General features: G+C 39.4%; 1 pseudogene; it reads left to right on the top strand.

Annotated features, from left to right (window-relative positions):
* Positions 1–15322: 15322 nt before the first annotated feature.
* LOC107509858 lies at positions 15323–15764 on the top strand (annotated as a pseudogene).
* Positions 15765–17559: the final 1795 nt, after the last annotated feature.

The raw sequence follows: 17559 nt of genomic DNA, 5'->3' as shown, positions 1-17559 counted from the left end.
TTTTGCTAGTTTGTTTAAAACTATTTGTTACTCGTTGAGTCTGTGTGTTGTCTCACAGGAAGAGTGGGAGGTCAACTCAACTGACCTTGAAGGAGTGGGCATTGGAAGATTGACCTGGCCTAACTCAAGGTAGCTGTTCTGCTTATCTCAACCATACTGAGTAGACCTCACATTCGCCCCTTTTGAGGGTCCAAGGCATAACAGAAAGTCTAGGCCACCCAACCCCTCCTGTTGTCTGCTCTGTTGTGTCTGACTTGGTGCTGGCAAACTTTAAAAGCATACAAAGTTTACCAATAGATCTGGTAACTATTTGTTCTCTTTATAAAAAAAAAACATCTAATCCTAGGACGTATTTAAAATTGCTCAAGCTAGAAGTGAATACTTACTTTGTTATAGGCCTTAATAATATGGGGAATTCCACTTGCATACACCAATGTAGCCCTGTGAGCTGTGTCTTGCAGAACCAGAGATTCAGGGGAACACTGGCCAGAGAATGAATCTCTAAATTACACTATTATCTTACAGCTGAAACTATTTTGTAAACGAGAAGAAAAATAGGATGAGATCCCCTATGTCCAGGCATTCATGTTGCTATATCAGAATAGACTTCTTCAGAGAAATGTGTGAATGCAAGTGAGATATGTTATTTGTCAGGGTTACTTGTTTTAAATTGACCTTTCGAAACTGAATTTCTCAGTGACCATAGCAAACTCTTTTGCAAGAGCCTTCTGACCTTGTAGAAAAGAGGCACTGCTCTTTCTCTCTCTGGCCACTTGAGCCATTCACAGGGGACTGGGGACTTAACACACTCCTCCTGGGCTTCCTTTGACATGGTAAAAGCAGCCAGCTGCATTTGGGGCTTTGTCAAAAAAAGAAATAACAATTACGTTGTATTTGTATGCATATATTATTACTAAAATGAATTTTTAGGAGATTGTAATATTCAGGAATCTGCAATGTCCTGACATAATCTTTTTTATTTGTAATTCTAGTTGGTTTCTTAAAATGTTATGTTGCAGAGAAAAACAAATTTCTTTGTCAATTGTATTGTAATTAGATCTTTTCTCTTTATAACAGAACATAATTGGAAACTGGTTTTTATTACCAAGGCTTTAACTGGAATATCATGTTTGGGAGAGAAATGCATAGACTTGAATATGACCAGATAGCTTTAAGGAATTAAGATTGACTTATGGATGCCAATAAGAGCCTTTGGAAATAGTGACCCGATATCTTGCCTATGTGGTTCTCAACAGCCTTACCAAGTGAGTAAAGAATGTCACCTCTTGGCGCATGCAGGAACCCTAAGACATTTTGGAGACCTCAAAAAAGAGAGGAACTCACTTGAAACCTAAAGGTATTACAGGCATCCTCTGATGGCAAGTCCTTGCCTTGACTTTTCTGGCCTTGTAAAGCCTTTTAGGTTCAGGCTGAAGATTTCTTAAGAAAGATTTTAGCAAAGAAGAATTAAAAGTATTTTATGTGATTAATTAATATTCTTGCTGTACTCATGCAAATGATCAAGCCAAGTTTATTGAAACAAGTTTTTGCAACAAATTAGTCTTAATTTGGCTATCTTTGTTAAAAATGGGGCTGATTAGAGAGAAAAATATGTTTTAATAGCAATTATAATATACCTTTGTAAATTTTCAATTCTAGTGCTGTTTATTGTCTTTTTGGTTTTGTTTTGTTTTGCACTCGTAAATTGGACTGGATTCTAAATTTTTCTAGTTTCCTTCAATCATTGTAAACTGAAACTGCTTTTTTTTTTTTCAAAGCCATGAAAGCTAAAGATACAACTTGATATAAAATTCAGAAAACTGCCACAAGAGCTCATGTTTAAAAAAAATTTCAGTGACTGATGCTAGGTAAGCCGTGCAGAAAGTTTACCTTAGCACCTGATAACATCATCAAGGACATTTCAAACTACAAAAGATGTTTCCAGCCTTATATCTAGAAATCTTGACTGACAGCCTTACAAATTCAGAAGCTGGTTTATAATTTGCTGTAATTATTAACCTTCACTTTTCATTTGTTCTCATAGACATAGCTCTTATTAACTACCTGATATTGTGGCATTTAACCTATACAGTCAAACATTTGGCCCACTATGCTGCTCAGGTTCTAAGATTCCAACAGATCACCTTGGAGTCCTCAGCACATGGGTTCTAGACAATAGGATTGCTTTAAATTACTTGACGGCAAAACAACAAGTCCATGCAGTAGCTAACATGCTATACCTTCATTGACACCTCTGGGTAAGTTGAGACTCAGATAAATAGAATCATGCAGAAGGCTGCTTAGCTCCAAGTTGTGAGAAAGACCCACTAGACAACATTTTCCTAGCTACCCACTGAAATGGGAGGTCTCTTTCATGGGTTATTATAGGGATACATTATGTTGATAATCTTTTTCAAATTATATTTTCTGTTAGAGACTGTATGTTTTCGACTAAATATCTCATCTTCAGGACTGAAGGCAGGGCTCCCAGAAAAAAACAAACAAACAAACATCATGGTAATACAGAATATTCATGTAAACCAGGAACTAAATAACATTTTCAATTGAATGCAAGACAGTTTTATTTCTTTAATCCTCAAACTCTACCTTTTCAGAGGAAAGCAGGCAAAGTAGTCAATGCCCCTTCTCCCTCAAGACTGAGGAATGATCAAAAGAAAGGGGGAATTGTAACCATGAAAATTTTTACTTTTTTAAAGTGACTTTTCTCTTCCATTTCTCTTTGATTCAAATTGGCCTTGGGCTCACTTTCTTCTTTTCTTGCCTTATTCTTCTGCATACTGCACAACTACTCCCTTAATTATTAAGCCCTTAGGTCAGCATCAAACAGTCTTAGGAACGAAGCCTCAGGAACAAGTTCTGTTGACCACAGAAACAGAGTTTCGGTAAAACTAAAGATAACATCTTGCAGCTCCACAACTATGAAAGTGGAAGGACCCTACCAGCATCCCCATGAAACCAGACAGAAGGACGCCATGACTGACATCAGGACCTGATGCAATGATCCACTGCCCAGCCCTGAACAATCAGTAAAGCCTATGACACCAACTCCCTTAACTACTTAATGAGTTTTCTCTTACATAACCTATCGCCTAGAGGCCATCAGGGAGCCAGGTCTTTGAGCACTAGCTCACCTGTGTCTCCAAGCTTGGCGCAATTTCCTTAAATAAACTTTTACTTTATTTGTTGCAAACTCCCGTCTGTGTTTTTCCTGGCTTTGACACGTGCAGGCAACATGAACCCTTTGAGTTCAGTAACACTCCCTGACTATTGCAGCCCAAGCACTTGACCTTACTGTGAAAAGTGCTGAGACATTACACTCAGGAACCGTAGATGTTACTGAAAACTTTAAAGATTTCTCTTGTGCTGTGTCTTATCCTAGATAGAATAATTAGCTTAAATTCTATAAGCCCAAGGTGTTAAAGAAATAAAACTTATGACAAAGAATATTAATAACATTGATCATTACCTTTACTAATGTTTATTAAGCTCTTCAATGTGCCAGGCACTGTGCTAAATGCTATACATGCACCATCTCATTTTACCCTCAAACCAAGTTTATAAAACAGAGATTAACCTCTTAAAGATGAGAAAACACAGCTTCAGGAGAATTAAATGACTTACCTAAGATCACATAATCAGAAAATGGTAGGGCCAGAATTTGAACTCAGGCTTATAGGATTCTAAAGTCCATGGTACCGCCATGGTGCCCTTTAACTCCAGGGGCATGGCGGGCGGGGAGGGGAGGACACAGGAAAGATGCTAACAAGACCAGTTCTAGCACTGCCTTTATCGGGGCTAGTACTGGCCCAGGAGATTAAACACCACCTTCTTGGGAAAGGAGTGAGCAATGAAATGACAAGAAAAATGTTGCTTTCTCTGAAAGTCTCTTTAGACTTGAAGAATATTTAAAAAATCTAATTAGAAGGCTCTTTCCTCTCAGATTATGTTTTACAATGCCCCCGCCCTCACCCCCACCCCCCGCCCCCACCAACACTACTCTGTCCTCCCTGTGAAGGGAGGAAAATTATGCCTTTTCTCTTTAACTCCAGAAAGTTAACTATAGCTCTTTTCCAATTGTATCTAGTTTCTTCTGATTTATGTTTCTCTGATTTCTTGTCTGATTTTCAGAGTACAGACAGGAGAGTTTGAAATATTTATGTAACTAGTGTCAACAGGAAGCTCTTGGCTGATTCACAGTTAATGATCTGGGGCGCCGAATGAACAGAGAATTTCTCCACACAACCCAGCACCCTGACCCTATAGCCCAGAGCTACGGCGGAGGCGAGGGATTAGGGCAGGTGACATCACCTGAATAGAGCAATTTCAATCTTTGGAAAAAAACAAAAAAGAGCTCCCCGAATGACTAATGGGCAGCTAAAGTTGAAAACCTCTGTAGCCTAAATGCTCTTACTGCTGTTATCTTATTTCTCTTTCTATCCTCAGGGAAGAGGTACTACAGCTGGTCTTGTATTTGAAATTCTTTCGAAAGCCACCCTCAGCCTTTCCCTCTCCAAGATAAATAATCACAAATCCTTTCATCTTTCTAAAGAGTTCTTATTTATCCCCCCACCCATGGTGTTTATTACTCCTCTTTGGATGCTCTCCAGGTTCTTAACATCCCTTATCAAGCAGAGAGTCCAGAACTTCCTCAGGATTCCTCCTTCAACCGGCTAGTGTTGTGTTTGCTTCAACAATAGCTCTGCATTGCCGACAATTCTTGGTTTCCACCAATCAAAAAATTCGGCACTAGCCGACTAAGAGGTAGAGAAGCCTAAATCATGACTATTGGAATAGGGTGGTCTACTTGATGACCAATGGGGCAGGGGAGGAGGCAAAATAAAAGGACATAAATAGACAACGAGGCAAGTACCAATCTCAATGTGATGGGGAAAAAAATGGATAGCCAGGGAGGCAGAACTCTAAAATTCTAGTCCTGGATATGGCCCTAATCAGACACATAAACATTGGTCAATCCCTCTCACCTTTCCAGGCCTCAGCATTTCATGTGTTAAATAAGAGACTAACTCTGGATCTCTAGGTTTCACTTCAGCTCGGAATTTTCTACAGCTGACTTCAGACTGCAATAGGGGGAAAAAAGTCAGTCTGATCATTCTCCTTCTATTTGATCTGCCCATAATTCTTTCTCCCAGCAACTGTAGTCATTTCAAAAATTATTATTTTTCCAGTTTTCACAGTCAATGATTGTAATCCAGACCTAGCACTACTTGAATGGAAACTTCTTTAAGACAGTGCAATATCATCTCCTGAATGGTGTAAAAAAACCTCAGAGTATTCAGTCCACATAGTGGGTACTTGAAACATTTAAATTAATTAAAGATATTTTCCTCAATCTCCAAGAATTAGAGCTTGTTCAAAAAAATGCAGCTGAATAAGTTTGAAGCTCTAATTGGCTTTATTGAACAATTCATGAATCAGACAGCATCCCATCCAGCAAGTAGAAAGGAGCTCCCAAGAGCTGTACAAAATGGAAGGCTTTTAAAGGCAAAAAGGGGTAGAGAACAAAGGAAGTTTCCAACAAAGAGTAGATTGTTTCAGGCAGGGTCACCTTCCTTTAGGGCAAGGGCAGGGGTCTATATGAAGATTACCTCACTAGTGCTGATTAAGTAATTTCAGATTGGTTAAATGTCAGTCACATTCCTGGGAAAGGCTACGGCAATTAGGTTAGGTGTTAAGTCTTGGTTTGCTGACATGGGGCTTAGCACAAGTGACTCCATTTTGGACCTGTCGTTTCTTTTTTTAACAAGCTCTAAAGAATAATATTATCTTTTTATCAACAACCATACCTACCAAAATTTAGCACCACGTAAAGACATCAATATTAGTAGCTATGGCAGTGAGCTAGGCACTTTAACATATATTCCCTTATTTAGTCTTCGATGACAACCCGAAAAGACTGGTTTTATTCCTATGTTATAGTTAAGAAACTAAGGCTTCAGAGAGAAGTAAATTGTCCAAAATTCCAAAGCTACTAAGTAACACAATGTGGATTTGAATTCAGTCGCCTCCAGATCCTTCTTCTTCACCCAGCAAAGGCAGATATACCATAAAGTTAATAAAGGTTAAGCTTCAGGGTTCCTCGTTTGTATGGGTACCTTCCAATTCCCTGTGCCTAGTTTATTCAATTCTTAGTTTTGCACTATTTTTCATAGAGAAGGCTCCCACTAGTGTCTAAACTTCAGGTCCTACAAAACCTAGATTCATCCCACTCCTGATCACAGCTTCCCAAGTTAACATAAACACTATCTTATTTAGTAATTTCAGTCTGCGGACACTTTTAAATCTGAATGCAAAAGGAATACTTGCTGGCTTTCTGCTCTGGAAATCTATGCTGCTACTTTAAAGAAATAATAGAGTACGGTTTAATTTTGTGCCATGTGAACATAAATAGCTCACTATTCATTCTTTTCTCACTTTTACTTTGTACCCATGGTATTCTTCTCCCATAACCCACAGTGGATTTCCTCTCTCTCTTGTGGCAGGCCTGCTAGAGTGAGGTTCACCCAATAGCATGCCCCTCCATTCTGGTTTTCATTAGGCGTTCTGCACCTAATCTATGTGGTAACAAATCTGCTCTGCTCCTCCTGCTGCCTCTTTCATGATCTGCTCTTTGGACCACAACCTACAACCCTTTGATATTGGGACTCAGGTTTTTTTTTTGTTTCTATTTTTAAATAATTTTAAAAATTTTCAATTACAGTTGATTTCTACAACATTTATATAACTTAGAAAATGATCACTCTGATAAATCTAGTACTCATCTTACATTGTACATAGTTATTACAATATTATTGATTATATTCTTTATGTTATACTTTACATCCCCATGACTATTTTGTAATTGCCAACTTTTACTTATTAGTCCCTTCCCCTTTTGCACCCATCCCCCCAACCTCTCCCATCTGGCAACTATCAAAATGTTCTCTGTATCTATGAGTTTGTTTCTGTATTGTTTGTTTATTTTGTTCTTTAGATTCCACACGTAAGTAAAATCATATGGCATTTGTCTTTCTCTGTCTTACTTCACTCAGCACGATAGCCTCTAGGTCTATGTTGTTGCAGATGGCAAGATTTCATTCTTTTTTCATGACTAATATTCCATTGAATATAGTACCACCTCTTCTTTATACATTCATCCATTGTTGGACATCCAGGTTGCATTCATATTTTGGCTATTGTAAATAATGTTGCAATTAATATATGGATTCATGTATCTTTTTCAAGTAGTGTTTTGGGGGTTTTTTGGATAAATACCTAGAAGTAGAATTACTCAGTTCTTTGTCTGTTGTTATAGCCTTTGTTTTAAAGTGTATTTGTTCTGGTATAAGTATTGCTACCCCAGCTTTTTGTTTATTAGTTTCCTTTTATATGAACTATCTTTTTTCATCCCTTTACTTTCAGTCTGTGTGTGAGTGTGTGTGTGTTTCAGTCTGAAGTGAGTCTCTTGTAGATAGCATATGTAAGTGTCTTATTTTCTTATCAATTCAGTCAACCTATCTTGATTGGAGCGCTTAATCCATTTACATTTAAAGTAATTGTTGATAGATATGTAGTCATTCCCATTTTATTATTCATATTTTTAATTTTTTTCTTCTTAAAAAAGTCCTTTTAACATTTCTTGTAATGCTGGCTTGGTAGTGATGAAGTCCTTTGGTTTTTTCTTGTCTGGGAAGCTCGTTATCTCTCCTTCAATTCTAAAGGATAGCTTTACTGAGTAGAGTAGTCTAGATTGTAGGTCCTTGCTTTTCATCACTTTGAATTTTGTGTCAATCCCTTCTGGCCTGCAAAGTTTCTGTTGAGAAATTGTCTGACAGTCTTATGGGAGCTCCCTTGTTGTAACTAATTGCTTTTCTCTTGATGCTTTTAAGATTCTCTCTTTGTCTTTCACCTTGGTCATTTTAATTATGATGTGTCTTGGTGTGGGCCTCTTTGGATTCATTTTGTTTGGGACTCTCCGCATTTCCTGGGCTTGTATATCTATTTTCTTCATCAAGTTAGGAAAGTTTTCTGTCATTATTTGTTAAGATAGATTTTCAATTCCTCTCTCACTCATCTCCTTCTTGTGCCCCTCTGATATGAATGTTGTTATGTTTGATGTTGTCCCAGAGTCCCCTTAAACAATCATCATTTATTTTTATTCTGTGTTCTTATTGCTGTTCTAATTGGGTGTTTTCTGCTACCTTCTCTTCTCAATCACTTATTTGATCCTCTTCTTCATCTAATCTACTGTCGATTCTCTCTAATGTATTCTTCATTTCAGTTATTGAATTCTTCATTTCTGACTTTTTTGTTTATGTTTTCTGTCTCTATTTTTATGTTTTCTATCTTTTTGGTAAAGTTCTCACTGAGTTCATCTATTCTTCCCCTACGTTTATTCAACATCCTTATAACCAGTGTTTTGAACTCTGCATCTGGTAGATTACTTATCTCTATTTTGTTTAGTTATTTTTCTGGAGCTTTTTTCTGTTCTTTCATGTGAGACATGTTTCTTTGTCTTCCCATTTTGGCTGCCTTTCTGTGTTTGTTTCTATGTATTAGGTAGAGCTCCTAAGTCTCCTGGTCTTAGTAGAGTAGCTTTAGTAGTAGGTGTCCTGTGAGGCTCAGTGGCACAGTCTTCCATGGTCACCTCAGCCAGGTGCTCAAGGTGTGTCTTTGTGTGGGTTGTGTTTGCCCTCATGTTGTAGTTGAGCCTTGGTTGCTGTATGCACATCAGCAAGAGGGATTGATCCTCAGGCTGATTGGCTGTGAGGACTGGTTGGTGAGGGGCCCACTCTATGGAGCAGGATTCACTTTAGCAGGGATCTAGTGTCTTCCCAGTCTGTGCTTTGGTATTTCATCCTCAGATACAGCCCCAGGTGGTGCTCTAGCTCCATCTAATGCCACCCACCAGGTGTGCTGGCTCTGGGGCCTTCTGGCAGGAGTCACCAAGCAATTTGCAGATGGCTGCCACCCACACTGGGCTTGTAGGTGCCTCGAGAGGCCAATCCACAAACCAAGTTCAGCTGCTGCTAGTGTTGGGCTTGGTGCTGCTCAGCAAAAGGTATGGGACATGCCAAGGCCAGATGTTACTTGTTTGGGTTTTGTAGACCTTTGAGAGATTTTAAGAAAGTCCACAGCACGATCAAGACAAGCCATTTGTATGGAAAAGCCACTGGAGACAGCTTGGGCGGGCCTGAAAGTTGGGTGAGGTGGGGTCTCAGGGAATCATCAGGGTATGGCAAACAGTGCTAGTCAGATTGATGGAGACTCAGATATGGTACCTGCCAGCATGCAGGCTGGGATGGGGGAGGGCTCAACAAATGAACAATGCCCTCTACCAGTACTTTCTATCTGGGCAAAAGCTGCCCCTCTAGCTCTGGCCCTGAAGCCAAACAATTCAGTTCCTCCCTGTATGTCCCTCTCACCTTTCAAGCTGCTACCCCAGTGCTGGAGCTCAGAGCAAGAGAGTCCATCAGTGAGTAAGTCCATATGCAGGCTCCTTAAGAGGAACGTCTATTCCTTGTCTTACTCAGGCACAATCTCTGCTGGTTTTCACAGCTATAATTTGTGAGGACTTCTCTTTCCAACACTGGAACCCTGGGCTGGGACCCCTTACTTCTCTGGGGGGACCTCTGCACCCAAGATATCTCTCCCAATATTTAACCACCACACACAGGTGTGGAACCAGCTCATTCTATGTCTTTGTTCCTCCTACCAATCTCGAGGTGGCCTCTTGCGTATGTCCCAAGTTGTAGAACTTCTGTTCAGCTAGACTTCAGGCAACTCCTCATTATGGCTGTTCTGTGGTTTAGTTGTAATTTTGATGTGGTTTTGAGAGGAGGCAAGCACGGCATTTAGCTACCCTGTCATCTTGACCAGATCTCTCTCAGCTGCGTTTTGTAGTGTGGGGGTTCAGAACAAGCCACCTCAAGTTATTCCTTAGTGGTATGCGAATTACTTTGAACTAAAGGTAATTTTAGCTTCAGGCTCAAGAGAAACTTCTTCCCCTCCTCCACTCTTAACTACCTAGAAGAATTTGAATTAAATGCTTTGCCCAGAAGAGATAACTTCATTTGACCTACAGAGCAGGAAAAACTTTTATTCACTAAAGGTCCGCTCTTATCATCCTGCAATGACCTTCTGAAGCCCCCAAAGCGCCTACCTTATCCCAGCTCAGATGTCTTATATACCTCAACTCCCTTTTCTACCTCTGAACCTCTCATGTATATGGGGTCTCTGACTCTCTTGTGTATATGGAGTTTCCAGGTGCACAATATTAAATTCTATTTTATCTTGTCAACATCCCCCCTGTTGATTTGATTATTCAGATAGCCAAAAAGAACTAGAGGATTCAGGAAAGGGGCTCCTCACACTTTTGGCACTGCGAGCAGGATCTTCACTGACTGGTAAAATTCTTCACTAGTTAACTGAGAAACTGCTTTCGTTGTCTGGGAAAACTGTTTCCTCCTGACAACTGCTGCAGACAAAGGGATCCTGGGACATCTAAGGCAGCATAAAAAAGGTAGGATTTTTTACCATTGACAGCCTCTCTAGGATCTCTGTCTGCAGAGGTTCAGTGGAGCAAGAGTGATGAGAATCTTTTTTTTTTCCCTTTCTAAATTTAGATTGGCAGGAGAAAATATTTGTGGAAGTAGTTCTTTGGATTTTAGTGACTCTTGTAAATTTGGTAGCATACTCTTGGTTTTATTGATCCATATCCTCCTAGAAAGAATCTCTGTTCTTTGTGTTGCTTTGTCTGAGACTATTTTGAGGAGTGAAACTCTTTGGGACCATAGGACCTTCACCACCTATGCCCTCTTGCTAAGCCTGGAAATTTACCCCTGGGTCTTTCCATAAAATGGCTTATTGGGTTGAGTCACTATTGGAATAAATATATAAAGGAAGACACTACTCACCAGTGACCAGACCATGGATCTTTTCAATTGAAAAACTTTATTTGAAAATTTTTTTAGAAAATTCTCATTCCAAGTAACTGCCTTATTGCTATGTATGGGAGGATAAATGGAATGAAAAACACACACACAAACACACACACATACATACGTATAGTGGCTAGTCTTAAGGGATCTCTTGATAAAATGAAAGAACAAAAGTCAGACTTAAAACAAAAATTAAAAACAAAATCTAATGTAACTCTCCCTTCTCCTCCTTTCTATTCCCATTTATCCCCAATTTCTTGTCCCTGACCCTCTAGATCGTTTAGATCTTTGAGTGCTTGATCTTAAAATCCAGCTCAATCAGCTCAGCAAGATCCTAAGACTTCAACTTCGCCAGAGAACATTCAGTTGTCTATTTTAACTTCCCTTTCTCTAGAAGACCTACAGAGGGCCCTCATACTTGACCTCCAAGCTAAAGACATACAGGTCACTTGTATAAATGCTGAAAGTCAGGAAGTAAACTTAGTAGGAGCTGACAAAAAGAACAGGAAGGCTCATGTTTCTGTACCTTATGATTCCTCTTACTTCCCGGGTCTTTACCAACAGGCCCTATCTGCCTTGGACATCCATATGCAACGTTCCTTGCAAACATATCCTGGGCCTGGGCCTCCACCACAAAGGATTTATATTCCTTTGACAGCAGCTGATCTTTTACATTATAAAACCCTCTTACCGCCACTCTCAGTGGCTCCAACAAAATTTAGAGATGAGTTAGAAAGATTGGTGGCCATTCATAATCCCACTCAGAGAGATCTTGACCGGCTAGTAATGGAGTATTCTTCCAGCTCTTGATTATCCTGTAGTTATGAGGAGAGTAGTACTGTCACAGGAGAAATAGATGGCCAGACTCTCTCCCAGACCCTACTACAAATGACAAGAAATGGCTGTGCTGAGGGGCTGATATTCAAAGTTTATAGTAGCGATTCTAGAGGCCTTTCATCCTAAAGTTAATTGACCAAAAGTTGAATTATGTACTCAGAAGGAGAACTTCCAAAAGCATTCATTGGATGTTTTATACAAACTTTCCGAAAACATGCAGCATTAAATCTGGAAGCCCCGGAGTACAGAAACCTCTTAATGTCTGTTCTACTGGGAAATTTTCTCCCTGATGTAAAAAACAAATCCAAAATAGCGTGGTTGGCTGGTTGGGGCAATTGCTAACTGTGATAATGGAGCTTCCGCCCAATTCTTTCAGAATTGTTTACAGGAAAGCAGAAGGAAAAAAAGAACTACAGGCAACAATTATTGCTCTGAAACTTGAATCTTTACAGAAGCAAAAATATGACTCTGAAAATAAATCAAAGCCCACTCAGAGCTCTTTCTATTTGTCTCCAGACAATTTCAGAAATGGCCTCAAAGCCACAGAACGATCTCTTAGACATCCCTTTAGATAACTCAGGCTTACTTTTATTTTGCGATGGCTCCTGTAAACAAAATTTCCATGGAAACATAATAACTGGCTATGCCAGTTTCCTCACATGAAACACTTGAGGCATATTCTTTGCCCACTATGAAATCAGTCCAAGCTGCTAAACTCAGCTCTTACTACAGTTTACGCACTGGCTGAAAGAAAGACTCCCACTATTTTATTTACACAGACTCAGATATGGCTTTGGAGTCTGTCATGCTGTTGGCACACTTTGGAAATCCCATGGATTCTTAACTTCTGCAGGTACTCCTATTGCTAATGGGCATATAACTGCTGCCCTATTACAAGCCATTCACTTCCCTGTTGTTCACTGTCCAACTGTTCAACAAGGAAACTGATGTCATATCTTTAGGAAACAATAGGGCTGACAGAGCTGCTAAATATGCTGCTTAAAACAGACCCCCTTATTCTTCTCCCGATTTGTAAACCTGGTTTTATATCTTACTGATGTTATTAACTGCAAGGCAAATGCCCCACAGTCTGAAAAAGACAAATGGACATGAAAGGGTGCCAAACAATTATCTGATGGATTATATGTTAGGCCGAATGGACTTCCTGTAGCTCCTTTTACCTTTTTTGGCTTGCACTTATCTCCCACCCGATGAGACATGTGTGCAGACTGGGAATAATTAAGCAACTAAAAGACAATTTGTTTTGCCCCGGCATTCATGAAATTTCTGACCAAATTATTTCCCAGTGCACTGCTTGTAAATCCCACCAAATTCCTAGGAGAAATCAATGTACCTCAGGAAGTCCTCCTAGGCCACACTGCCCTCTACAGCACTCCGGATGGATTTTGTAGACTTGTCTCCAGCTTTAGGCTATTCTCATTGTTTGGTAATTGTCTGCATATTTAGTGCATGGCCCCAATGCTATCCTTCTATATGTGCTGATGCCACTATAGTGGTGAAGAAATTAATAACTGAGATATTTCCCAGTTTGATATGCCTTTATTGATTGAGTCAGACCAAGGAATTCATTTCACAGCAGAGATAAGACACTTGCTTGCAGAAGCTCTGGAGTACTCATTAAAATTTCATGCCCCATACCATCCTCAATTATCAGGGAAAGTGGAACGTAAAAATCTACATAAAGGACTCTAGGAAAAATCTGTCAAGAAATTGTACTTAAATAGCCAGAAGCTTTGCCCTTGGCCCAACTAAAGATCTGGAATACTCCAAATAGGAGTCATGGATTAACCCCTTTTGAAATAGTTTTCGAACATCCGATGCCTACTGGCATCTCTAAATCTTCCACTCATGGATGGAGTGAACATTACAGGAAGTTAAGTGAATTGTTTGATACAGTGACTAACTGAATACATGAACTAACTATTATACTTGAAGCATACCATCAACCGGTAAAAGAGGTGTGGCCCTCACTGACTGATGAGCCTCGCCATCCCTTTAGACCAGGAGACTGGGCATACATCAAAGTCTTTAGAAAAAAACACAGCACTGTCACCTCAATGTGAAGGACTTATGAAGTACTGCTGACTACCTACACTGCCATCAAAATAAAAATCCTTCTGGATCCATGCAAACCATGCCAAAATAGACCCAGATTATCATCCTCTCAAGACAACTGGGAGGCAGGTCACAAAGGGTGACTTTAAAGATTTTAAGAGCAAATTCACAGGCCCCAGAGGCAGAAGGCACCATGAAATAGACAGCTTTTCCCAAGATCATGGATCAAGAAACTATTTCCACTTTATCTCTATTGACACATATCTTATGTATACGCACTAAAACACACACACACACACACACACACACACACACACACACACACTTTTATTAATAATTGTCTACATTTATTAACCAGAAAGCTGACTGGAGAGTAACTGCTTCTATCTACTCTACTTCCTCACTCTCTAAAGCTTCTACTATGGGCTGCCTTACTAACCCTCTCTTTACAACAGGTCAGGCACAGACCAAATGCCCCCAGTTTACCAAACCTTGGGCATGTTAACTAATCAGTCCTAGTGTTGGTTATGTCAACATGTAGATAGCGCAAAAGAGCTTGAAATAGTCTTCATTCCTGCAGATGTGAACACCTGGTGCTGAGTACAGAAGATGGATGAGGAACAGAGCATGGTATCCACAGTAAGACTGTCACTCAGTCTCTAGTGAGTCAGTTGGGCTCCAGAAAACCTCTATAGAAGCTCAAAGGCTGCCCAATGCTCACAGAAAATAAGCAAAGTATTTCCTCTTTGCAATGAAAACAAACATGACACTAGGACTTTTTTTGGGTAGCATACCCGAACAATACTGCCATCAAACTCTGTAGTTCCGTGCCACAGGATGTCTGGGGCAAGGCTCAAGAATTTTCATTTCTAACCAATTCCTAGGTGCTGATGCTGCTGCTCTAATCCAGAGACCACGCTTCAAGAACTGTTGTATAATCTGGTATCAGAGATCCATAAAAAAGCAACTAAATCAGATTAGGAGGAGTAACCTGAAAGAATTCTGAGAAGAACTTTGGGGATGAGCTGAAATTTCAAGAATGAGGAGATAGTAAGGAAAAAGAATAAGTGATGGCATGACAGTCCAAACATAAACAATAAATTGAGAGGGACAATAATATATAGGGAGGAACAAAGGCATGAAACAGCATTCATTCAAGTTTATTGAATGTTTACTAATGCAGGGTATTGTTCTAGTTGCTAGGTAAAGAGATAAAGTAATTAAAGCACCAGCCCTCATAGTACTTATGAATATATTACAGATTGTCAAGTCCCATAAGGAGTGGAACAAACTGTTGTAAGAGAACAAGGGGGCCTCTGAAGAAATTGCATTTAAGCTGACATCTCAAGAATGAAAGGGCTAGAGTATGACCAGACAGCTCAGACTGAGCAGGGCTTCCCTTGCCAGTAGACTGTGTAGAATACACTTCCAGTTCCTTGCCTCTGTTCACCATGGCTTCTTCTGATATCCATGTGAAAGAACTGGAGAAACATTCCTCAGGCCAGGCTTTTGAGCTAATTCTCAGCCCTTGATCAAAAGAATCTGTCCCAGAATTCCCTTTCCCCTTCGAAGAAGAAGCATCTTTCTTTCCCTGGAGGATGTTCAGAAGAAATTAGAAGCAGCAGAAGAAAGACACAAGTCCTGTGAAGTGGAGGTCTTGAAACAGCTTGCTGAGAAACGAGAACATGAAATAAGTGCGTTAGAAAGCAACAGAAGGAAACAGCAACTTTAATATAATGGCAGAAGAGAAACTGACCCACAAAACAGAAGCCAACAAAGAGATTGAGAGACACAAATGGCTGCCAAACTGAAGTGTTTATGAGAGGACATGATATTGAAGTGCAGAAGAACAAAGAATCTAAAGATCCTGCTGAAGAGCCTGAAACTGACTAATTTATTCTGAAAACTGATTTTCTCCCCCTCCCCTTCCTAAATATCCAAACAGTACTGGCCAGTGTCATTTTATTTTTGCCCTCCTGACAAATATTCTAGAAGCAATATAGGACTATAGGTAGATCCAGACTGTATGATGTTGTTTTAGGGCCTAAAGGGAAGAAGCTAAAAGTGTTCTGTTCTTTTTCTAAAGTGTTGAAGTCTTTCTAATGTAGCTATTTTTTCTTGTTGCATCTTTTCTACTTCAGTACATTTGGTTGTACTGGGTCAGTGGCTAGTACTGTACTGGCTGTGTGAAAACATGTTTGTGAAGAGTATGTAGTAGCTTCTTTCAAATTGTTAGATGCTGAATATCTATCCACTTTTTTCCCCAGCTTTATTGAAATATAGTAGACAATTAGTTGCTCATATTTACAATGTACAATTCAATGAGGTTTATTTTCAATTATAGTTGGCATACAATAATATATTAGTTTCAGTTGTACGGCATAGTGATTAGAAATCTTTATAACTCACAAAGTGATCACCCCACTAAATCTAGTCTCCCTCTTCCTCCTACATATTTATTACATTATTAACTATTTTCCTTATGCTACGCTTTATATCTCTATTTTGTAATTATCCATTTGTACTTCTTAACCCCTTTGCCCTTTTACATAATCTGCCCAACACCCCTCCCATTTTGTAGCCCTCAAAAAATTCTCCGTATCTATGAGTTTATTTCTGTTTTTGTTGTTGTTGTTTATTTTCTTTGGATTCCACATGTACGTGAAATCATGTGATATGTGTCTTTCTTCATCTGATTTATTTCATTCAGTGCAATACCCTTGGGGTCCATCAAGGCAATATCTTTTTCCATCCCCTTCCTTTTAGCTGTGTGTGTCTTTTAACATGAAGTGCGTCTCTCATAGGCAGCATATGTAGAAGTCTTGTTTTCTTATTCATTCAGCCATTTTATCTTTTGGTTGAAGCACTTAATTCTTGTTCACTTGAGGTACTTGCTGATAGGAATGTAGTTATTATCATTCTTTATTCATGCTTTTAATACATGTTTTTTCTTTTTAACGAAGTCCCTCCAACATTTCCTGTGATACTGGTTTGGTGTCGATAAATTTCTTTAGCTTATTTTTATCTGGGAAGCTCTTTATCTGTCCTTCAACTCTAAATGGTAGCTTTGCTGGATAAATTATTCTTGATTGTAGATCATGCCGAATATTTTGTGCCAAGCCCTTCTGTCCTGCAGAAAGAACTCAGTTGCCTTGTAGGTAACGAAGTGCTTTTCTCTTGCTACTTTTAAGTTTCTCTCTTTGGATTAAACTTTGGCATTTTAATTATGTGTCTTGGTGTGGGGCTCTGGTTTCCTGGTTTTTGGGACTCTCTGGGCTTCCTAGGGTTGTACGTCTATTTCCTTTACCGGGTGAGGGAAGTTTTCCATCATTATTTTTTCATTTCTGACTGGTTCCATTTTATACTTTTCATTTCCATTTTTATATATTTTCTCTTTGTTAAAGTTCTTATTGAATTCATCTACACTTCCCCTAAGTTCATTGAGCATCTTTATAAGCAGTGTTTTGAACTCTGCATCTGTTAGATTGCTTCACTCCATTATTCCTGGATCTCTGTTCTGTTTTCTCATAAGGTTTTTGCTTTTGTCTTCCCATTTTGGCTGCCTTTCTGTGTCTGTTTCTATATACTAAGCAAAGCTCCTAGGTCTCCCAGTCTTATTCATGTGGCTTTGTGTAGCAGGTGTCCAGTGGCACAGCCCTGAGAGGGGTTCAGTTGCAGGCCAGTTTTA

The sequence above is a fragment of the Rousettus aegyptiacus genome, unplaced genomic scaffold (assembly GCF_014176215.1).
Source record: "Rousettus aegyptiacus isolate mRouAeg1 unplaced genomic scaffold, mRouAeg1.p scaffold_m13_p_2, whole genome shotgun sequence".
NCBI lineage: Eukaryota > Metazoa > Chordata > Mammalia > Chiroptera > Pteropodidae > Rousettus > Rousettus aegyptiacus.
Note: the sequence above shows the minus strand (reverse complement) of the source record. Positions and strands in the feature narration are given on the sequence as shown.